The sequence below is a fragment of the Ochotona curzoniae genome, unplaced genomic scaffold, assembly GCF_017591425.1.
Source record: "Ochotona curzoniae isolate NIBS_2020 unplaced genomic scaffold, NIBS_Ocur_1.0 contig_2688, whole genome shotgun sequence".
Lineage (NCBI taxonomy): Eukaryota > Metazoa > Chordata > Mammalia > Lagomorpha > Ochotonidae > Ochotona > Ochotona curzoniae.
In genome coordinates, this window is record NW_024465553.1 from 3,554,176 (window position 1) to 3,562,471 (window position 8,296).

The window sequence follows — 8,296 nt, forward strand, 5'->3', positions numbered from 1 at the left end:
AAGCAGGGAGAAAGAGTGTCCTGACATTCGGAGGCACCTCAACCGCAGGCGCCCACTCTCTCACACGTGGGACTGGTTTTTCAAGGCCCAGGGGCCTGGCCCTCCTCCCGGCCCAAAGGCTGCCACTTCCTTTACAGTGTGAGCTCAGACCCGCAGCTCCCATCCCCCTGCGGCACAGCAGAGCTGAGGGTGAAAAACAGGCCAGCTCGTCACAGAGGGAGAACAGAGGCAGCGACGACACAGTGCAGGCTGGCTTTGGGCCAGCTGGGCAGGAAGGAAGGCACGTGGGACCTCCCGGCGGGGCCCCCACTTTGGCAGGTCTGATTCCAGCGACCTGGTTTTCTTCATATTGAGCACCCCCAAACTTGTGTGGAATCGCAATTCGGAAAGATTTCTGCCTCTGGTTTGTCATCTGTGCAGTGGGTTGCTGAAGATGACACCACAGCATCATCAGGACTCAGGGATCTTGAAGGTGGGAGAGGTTGGCCCCCAGACCTAGGGAAGCAGTGAGCAAACAACTTCCCAGCATACACACCCTTTCTCTGCCTCCTTTGCAACCTATGGTACTGATTATTCCCCCGTGTACTAACGGGTAGACTAAGGCACAGCAGGCTCAAGTCATTTACCCAAGATCAACGAGACAGCCAGGGTGACAAAATCTGACTCTCTGAGTGAATCCTACTCAACACTGCCAAGGTTAAAACTGAGCCAAGACAGCAGTGAACATGCAAGCAACTAATCAGCATCAGCAATCGCTGTTCCTGACAAAGTGGACAATTTTGCAATGACCTTTGTCTTAAGAAACTAGTGGATTTTCAACTGTGTGAAGGTAGACCAATTTTCAATGTCACTCCCAGCTGTACTGTACTCAGATGGTTAGCTTTCCGGCAGGTCCTGGGTCCCAGAGGACACTCACAAACACGCCCAGCCCCCAGGCAGCTGGCCCTGCCCGGTGTTTGGGACCTGGAGAACAGGTTTACTCCCAACACTGTGTTGAGGGAGAACTGTGTCTTTAACAGATCTGCCTGCTCCTGTCTTTCCAGTGCAGGGCACAGCAGCTGGGCTCACCCCCAGGTCCACCTGGGTTCCTCCCCGCCCAGGTCCAGGCTGCCTGTTTTGCACAGCTCTGAAGCCAGCTTGGCTGCTGCCCTGGGAATCTCCCGGCCACAGGTGAGGTTCAGAGGCCCCAGCAATGCCCAGGGGGCCAATCAGGCCAGGCCTGCATGAGGTAAGATGGAGAGTCACCCCGTGTGTTCTGGGCTCACTCAGAAATCTCAGCAGATCAATGTCACCGTGGCTTTAATTACCCTCTGAGGCCTCATCATTATTTCATGGCCTCTAATACGCCTAGCAGGCAGCCCTGGGCACACACATAAACAGCCACCCTGCATGGTCCGAACTCTCGGGTGGTGCCCACCGCAGCCTGCTGGCCCGAGGGACAGCAGCCCCACAGGAACTCATCCGTGTTGAGTCAAGATGTTTTGGCACACAGACTTCAGTCTGCATGAAAGGAAGGCTTGGTGTCTGCTGTCTGAGGACCTATCCTGTGTTGGGCCTTGGCCCTGAGGCCTAAAGTGCAGAGTGAGGCCTTGTATAACTTCCAGCTTGCTGCCTGCTGAAGCCACTCTGGTCCCCACTGCCTCATTCATGCAGCTTTTGTTGGAGAGCAACTTTCTTAACCCAGACTGTCCCTCTGGGGATGACTGATGATGTCTGGGGAGACACATTTTGGTGTCTCTACTGGAGAAGGGCTGCTACTGGCCCCTAGTGGGTCCAGGCCAGGTGTGCTGGTCCACACCCTGCAGTGTGGGAGGTAGTCCCACTCAGGGAAGGCCCAGCCTTGAGTGTCAGCAGGGCCAAGCGCAGCACACAACCAGAGGCAGCGCAGCTCTTCCAGGGATTTCCTAGTTTGTTCCCTGGCTCAGGTTTTTTTGTTTTGTTTTGTTTGTTTTTATCTATACTCTGGCTCTGCCCTGCCCCACACCAGCCACCTGCCCTGCCACTACTTGTCCTTTGCTTGTCCTGTTCCTTCAGATGTCCTACTGGCTGCCTTTGCTGCCTGAGAAGCCTGCCAGGCTGTCCATAGCTCATTCAGCCACTCACCCTTTACCCTGGGGCTGGATATGCACACACATATATATAAAGAGAGAGAGAGAGATTGAGATCCACTCCCCAAATGCCCACACTAGCAGGGCTGAGCCATGCTGAAGCTATGAGCTGGGAACTCAGTCCAGGCCTCCGCTATAGGACTCAAATGCCTGAGCAGCACTGCTGTGTCCTTGGATCTGTGTCGTCAGGAAGCTGAACTCTAGAGGCAAAGCTGGGAAGGGAGCCCAGACACTGGCTGACGAGGACTGCGCTATAATCACCAGGCATTGCGCCGGCTGTGAAAATAGGGTAGTTCCGTCTATGCAGTTAGTGTCAAGTTCACATCCCTGGGGCTAGAGTCAGGATCAGAGCTCTGTGGAAGCAGACTTGGTGCTTGCCCCACCTGCTGTCCCCTAGGTCAGCTTCTCCTGCTCCCAGGAACGAAGGCGTGAGACACAGACAGGAAGAAGTTAAGTTACGCCTAAGCCTGGAGTGTCCCAGATCAGACCTGTGCCTCAGATGTCCCTTGGCATGGGCCCCAATGATGGGAAGATGACAGAAAACCCATAAGGGCCCACCCTAGAGCACTCAGCACCCACAGGTGCTTGCATTGACTTCTGTTGTGGTATAAGTTTGTGGGTACAGGTGGATATCTCGCTTTAGCCCCTTAAGGTGGTGGATCTTCCATCTCCTGCGCAAAGTTCGGGGCCTTCCACAGAAAGTGTCTCTGTCCTGGACTCTGGCCCCAGCCTGGACATTGGCCACCATACTGGCCCTGTCAGCTGAGCAACAGTGAGCCCACATCCGGTGAGGTGTCACAGAGCTGTCAATGGGAGCTAGGCACTGTCTCAGCTGTGCATTCATATACAATAGGGTCTGCTGGGGCTGTCCAGATCCACGTTACAGAGCACACCAAGCCCTCGAGCCACCCGGAGACGGTCCAGACACTCGGATCAACTTCATTCCCACCCCCTTCTGAACACTCACCGCTGAGTGCAGATAGAGAAAGAGACTTGAGGAAGATATCTCAGAACTAAAATGGAGTGATGGTATGCTATTGGAAGATGGATGACAAAACCCTCAAATATTTCTTATATATTCTCCAAAGAACAAAGTGAATTATGTCTTCCATTACTGAAGGTTCAGACTGAATCCTGGTGTGTTGGACTGATTTCTGTCTATCTGAATGAATTTGGGGTGTTTGTGCTTTTTTATCTTCGTTAGGGAAGACAGAAACAGAACTGCTATGTTCTGGTTCACCCTGAAACAGCCTCAATGACCAGCCTTAGAATGGGCTAACGTGAGGAGCCAGGGACTCAACGTAGATCTGCCATGGAGGTGGCAGGGATACAGCTCCTTGAGCCATCAGCCCTCTCCCCAGTGTCAGCGTTAGCAGGCGGCTGGCGTCGGAGGCCAGTCCAGGCCCAGCTCTGTGGGATGTGGGCATCCTGACTGGCATCTTGGCTGCCAGGTGGAACAGCTGTCCCGCAGTCTCAGTGTGCTGCTTGCATCTCCCCATCCCTAGCTGACCTTTGCATGTCTGAACTCTGAGGAAATGCAACACTGTGTCTGACTGAACTCTTGGTGCGTTTGGGTGTCTCTGACTGAATCACAAGGAAATTTGGGTTTCTGACTGAACTCTTGTTGTCTCTGACGAGCTGAATGTGTTCATCAACTGCAAGTGTCTTCGACTGAACTCCGGGTGTCCTGCATCAACAGCTGGACGCTGAAACTCTGGGTGTGACTGACTGAAATCTGGTTGTGTGTGACTCACCCCAAGTGCCTGTTGCTGACCTCTAGGCCCCCTCGACTTCCTCTTCCCCAGCCTGTGGCCTGAGACCTTTTCTGAGGACCTGTGGGGGGCTGACCGAGTCTCCTCCTTCCTGTCAAGGTCTCCCTTCTGTGAGTTCGGTTCACACCTAATCCTAACCCTTCACACCCTCCCGGCACCTGGCCATGTAGTCACGCTCACATCTTGCCCTCACACTGAGCCGTTTCCTCAGTGACATAGCCTTAGAGGCTCGGGGTTGCTTCGTGCTGCCCCTCAGACAACTTGCCCTTTTTCACCTCCCCTCCTACTCATTTCTCTTTGCTAGCATTAACAAATGAGAAGGAGAATGGGGCCTGAAAACATCTCACCAAGAAACTGAGGGACAACAGGTCCCCTCCCACACGCTCACAAGACCATCCAAGGAAGCGCTTCCCTCCACTGCGCCCTGAACACACAGAGCTCTGAGCGGGGCCTGTCACGTTTGAAGTACACCCTGCACCGGCCGTCCCTTCACAGAACAAACCACAGCCTGAGGGCTGGAGAGGAGGCTCAGGGTCGCTCCCCGTGCACCTGCCCCACAGGGTGGAGGTTGGTGGGCTTGATGAGCAGGAGGGAGGGGAAGGGGCTGACAGGGTGTTGACACTGATGCTGGGACTGCCATGCCCCAGGCTCCTCCTGTCTTGATGGCTGAGCCAGGAACACAGTCACGATGCCAATATGTATGTTTTCTCACATTTTTATTGTTGATTTCTTCGAAAGTCAGAGAGACAGAAGCAAAGACAGACGACAGATGAAGCCTCTCTGTCATTTGATGGTTTAGTCCCCCAAACCCTCAATGGCCAGGACTGTAGGACACAGCCAAAGCCGAGGCTGGCGCCCAATCCTAGTCTCAGCTTGAGCCATCCCATGCTTCCCTCCATAATGCACTCCAGGAGGAAGCTGGGATCAGAGCAAGCAGACCAGATACTGAACCCAGGCACTTCAATATGGAGTGCAGGCGACCTAAAGCTTGTCTTAGTCACTATTCCAAATGCTCATCCCAAAGCTCACATTTTAAATGCGAATCACTATGAGGTAGCTGCCTAGGACAGCTTGGTCGTTGAAGTAAATACGCTTACATAGCATGTTGACCAAATGACAGCTTGTGTGACACGCACAATGAGGCCCCTGACACTGGTCCATCTAACTGTGCCTGACACAGAGCCAAGCTGACGATGAAGAGGCAGGTGGGAACAGCAGAGATGGCATCCAAGATGTTGAGGGAGGAAGAGAAGAGGAAAGGATGAGACACCAGTGCCAAGCCAGAGTATCTGAGGAATGTGGCTGGAGCCATGGACAAGAAGTATTCTTTCTCTGGTTGAATTTTCTGGAAAATTCTATGCCCAAGTAAGGTCTGAAGGAACAGAAGTCTGAAGTAGTGCCCCATGGCCAGAAAACAACTGCCACCCCATCCCCAGACCTTCGACTCCCTTCCCCTGGGGTTGAAGAGATGACCCTGAGTCAGAGGGGCCATCACATCCATGCCAGTGGCCGGGCTGGCTTGTCAATGTCTGCTGTTGAAACTTGGGCTCCCCCACCGAAGAAGTTGGGTACATTAGGAAACCCCAGGCCCAGGAAACAACGGAAGACCCTGGAAGACCCCCAGAGCCAGCCCGTTGTGAGGGTGAGGCGGGGCAGAATCTGGCCTTCAGAGCTTGTGTCCAAATCTCAGCCTCCAATGGGTTCCCGCCCATTCTGAATAATTAGGCTGACATCTGGAGATGATTTATAACCTCAGTTTATTTGATGCAACAATAAAACTCTAGAGTTTGGCAAGGCGATGAAGGCCGCCAAGGCCGAAACGTGAACATGATATTGTTAAGCTAAAGAAAATGCATCTATAAATCACATTACACATCCTTATGGGGATTGCAGATTAATGTTCTCACATTGACAGCATTTTGGACTCCAAAATCAATTTTATGAAATGGTAAGAGGGGAAAAAATCACATCATATCAACACAGCAAACTTTTAAAAATTAGGTGGGGGTGGGAAAAAACAAGACACTCAGTGGAGGTTTCAGGCATCTGCTTGTGCAACTCCGAGAAGTACAGCCACACAGGCTGCCTTGGCCAGGTGAGCTGGAGCACCAGCTGCGCTTTCCCAGGCACGGTGCGGCTGCTTCTCAGGGGGTTACCCCATCCCTGCGTTAGCACAACCCAATGGCACTCCAGTCTAGACGAGGCCACTGAAGGCCAGGGAAGTTAGGCAGAGCGGTGAACGCGATCCTGCAGCCCAGCCCTGGTGGAAACGAGACTCACGTGTCTGTCTGGGGGAGCCGGCAGATACGAAGCCAGCGCTGCGTGCTCTGAGGTCTGACAGTCCGCACCTTGCCTTCACCGCCTCCCAGCTGGGCCTCAGCACCCGCATTTGTAGAATGGGGATGCAGTTGCCTCCCAGGTAGGGTGTCTTTGGGATATGTTTGATCTAATTTGATAAGAATGTTGGTGTGCAAGAATGCTTAGAACGTAACAGGATGTACAGGCTCTTTTTTTTATGTTTCTTCCTCCTGTAGAAAGTGAAGTGACTCATGGTTAAGCACAGGCAGCTGACTGCAAGTTTGGTACCGGCAAGGTGCATAGGATTCAGTGTGGGCATTCTGGCTACTAGGGCTAACCAGCAAGGTGGACAGGATTCAGCACAGGCAACCTAACGCTCAGGGCTACCAGGAAGTGGTCTGACAGCGGTTAGCAGCTGGCGGCAATGAGATGCAGTCAGATGTTCATGTCTGACACGTTAGTGGCTGGTGGCAATGAGAGGAAGGGCAAGGCGGATGACCTGGATCAGGAATGGGCTGGGGTTGGTGACAATGCCCCTAACCGCTGACCTACTTTGCATAGCAGAAGAACACCAAGTGGGCAGCGCGAAGTGTGCCTGAGTCTGCAGGAAGCGGTGTGAGTCTTGGCGCTGGACTGGTTCAGTCTGGCAGGGTGGGTTCTAATCTGTGTCCCCACCTTTTGACATGGATTGGAAGACCAATTTTCCACAAGCCTGTGGCTGGGAAGCTTCATTCTGCCAATGCCACTTCAGGGTAGGTCCTCAGGTTTGGTAGAACACTTAAAAATCAATGTGTTCTTTTGGGCAACCCTAATTTAAAAAAAATCCCACATCTGAAACACGTTGGATGCCCAAGTGCTGCTGCTGCAAATGGAAGTCACTGAACCTGGAGGATGGGTCACAGTCAGAACACTGGAGAGAACCCCCAAGATACATCTTTATACGCACATGTTTCAACATTTCTGTACCCTATGCTCCCCCCCACCCCCGCCAATTCCTATATCTGGAACATTCTGGTTACTTACATTTCAGAATTGTCTGGAACACTCTTGCTACCTACATTTCAGAGTTTCAGATAAGGACGACTCCACCTGTTAGATATACACATCGCAGCAAACTCAGACCCAATAGAAGGAGTCTATGAAGAACCTTATCTGTGGCTTTGGAGAAGACCACTGTTGGCTCTTCTTTGTACTCTCAGGAATGTTCTTTGGACTGTGTCTCTTCTGACTTCTTTAGTCTGTTCTCTGTATCTGAATTATTGCAGCCAATGGCTTCTGTGCAGTTGAACATTCTGAAAACTTGTACGTTTTTTCCCCTTATAACCATTGCTCCCATAATCATGCATTAGATACTTTGCACATGGCCATGATAATACCGCAAGAATTACCAAGCAATCTATACAGTTTTATTGTGGATAATTTATTGCTGAACTCTGTAAGCAGATGTGGCATACTGAAGCTGCCCTGTGACAGGTCTGTTCCCCACACCCTTGCAAATCCTGTTGACCTTTCTGGTCTTTGCTATTGGATCATGTGGATATTCATCTCTGTATCGTGTTGATTTGAGCTGCTTTAACTCTTGGTAAGAAATAGAATCGCCCTGTGTCCTCAAAAAGCGCCACTTCCCTTGACATCAGCTACCTGATCGCTTGCCTACTTTTCTTTGCACTGAACAACTTTCCATGATGAACTCAGCAGTGCTCAGTCTAGATGCATCTTTCATGCACTCTTCTCAGATGATTGTGACAGAATTTCTACATTTAAAAACTTCCCAATAGATCAAACACTGGCTTTGTGCATTCTTTATTCAATGTGTCACTTAGAAGCAAGATCTTCACTAAGATGAGATCTTAAGAAAATCTGTTTTTCTAAATTTTATCTCTGTGCTTTTCCTCTCATTTATTTGTGTAGATATCAAACAACCAGGCTTTATTTGGCCTTTTCCAAAACTACTATTTTAACTGGAGAGGAAGAGGATAACAGAGAGGGGGAGAGAGAAAGAGAATCTTCTATCTGCTTGTTCATTCCCCAAGTGGCTCCAGTGGCTGAGACCGAGCTGATCTGAAGTCTGGCCAGGAACTTCTTCCAGGTATTGCATGTGGATGCAGGGGTCCCAGG

The 8,296-nt window shown here is 51.4% G+C and overlaps 1 long non-coding RNA gene across 1 annotated transcript; it reads right to left on the reverse strand.

Annotated features, from left to right (window-relative positions):
* Nucleotides 1–424: 424 nt before the first annotated feature.
* Nucleotides 425–7,289, reverse strand: LOC121152867. The gene is made up of 2 exons (XR_005883321.1): nt 7,202–7,289; nt 425–6,408 (listed from the first exon to the last, which is right to left on the reverse strand). It is a non-coding gene; the product is annotated as an uncharacterized LOC121152867 (long non-coding RNA).
* Nucleotides 7,290–8,296: the final 1,007 nt, after the last annotated feature.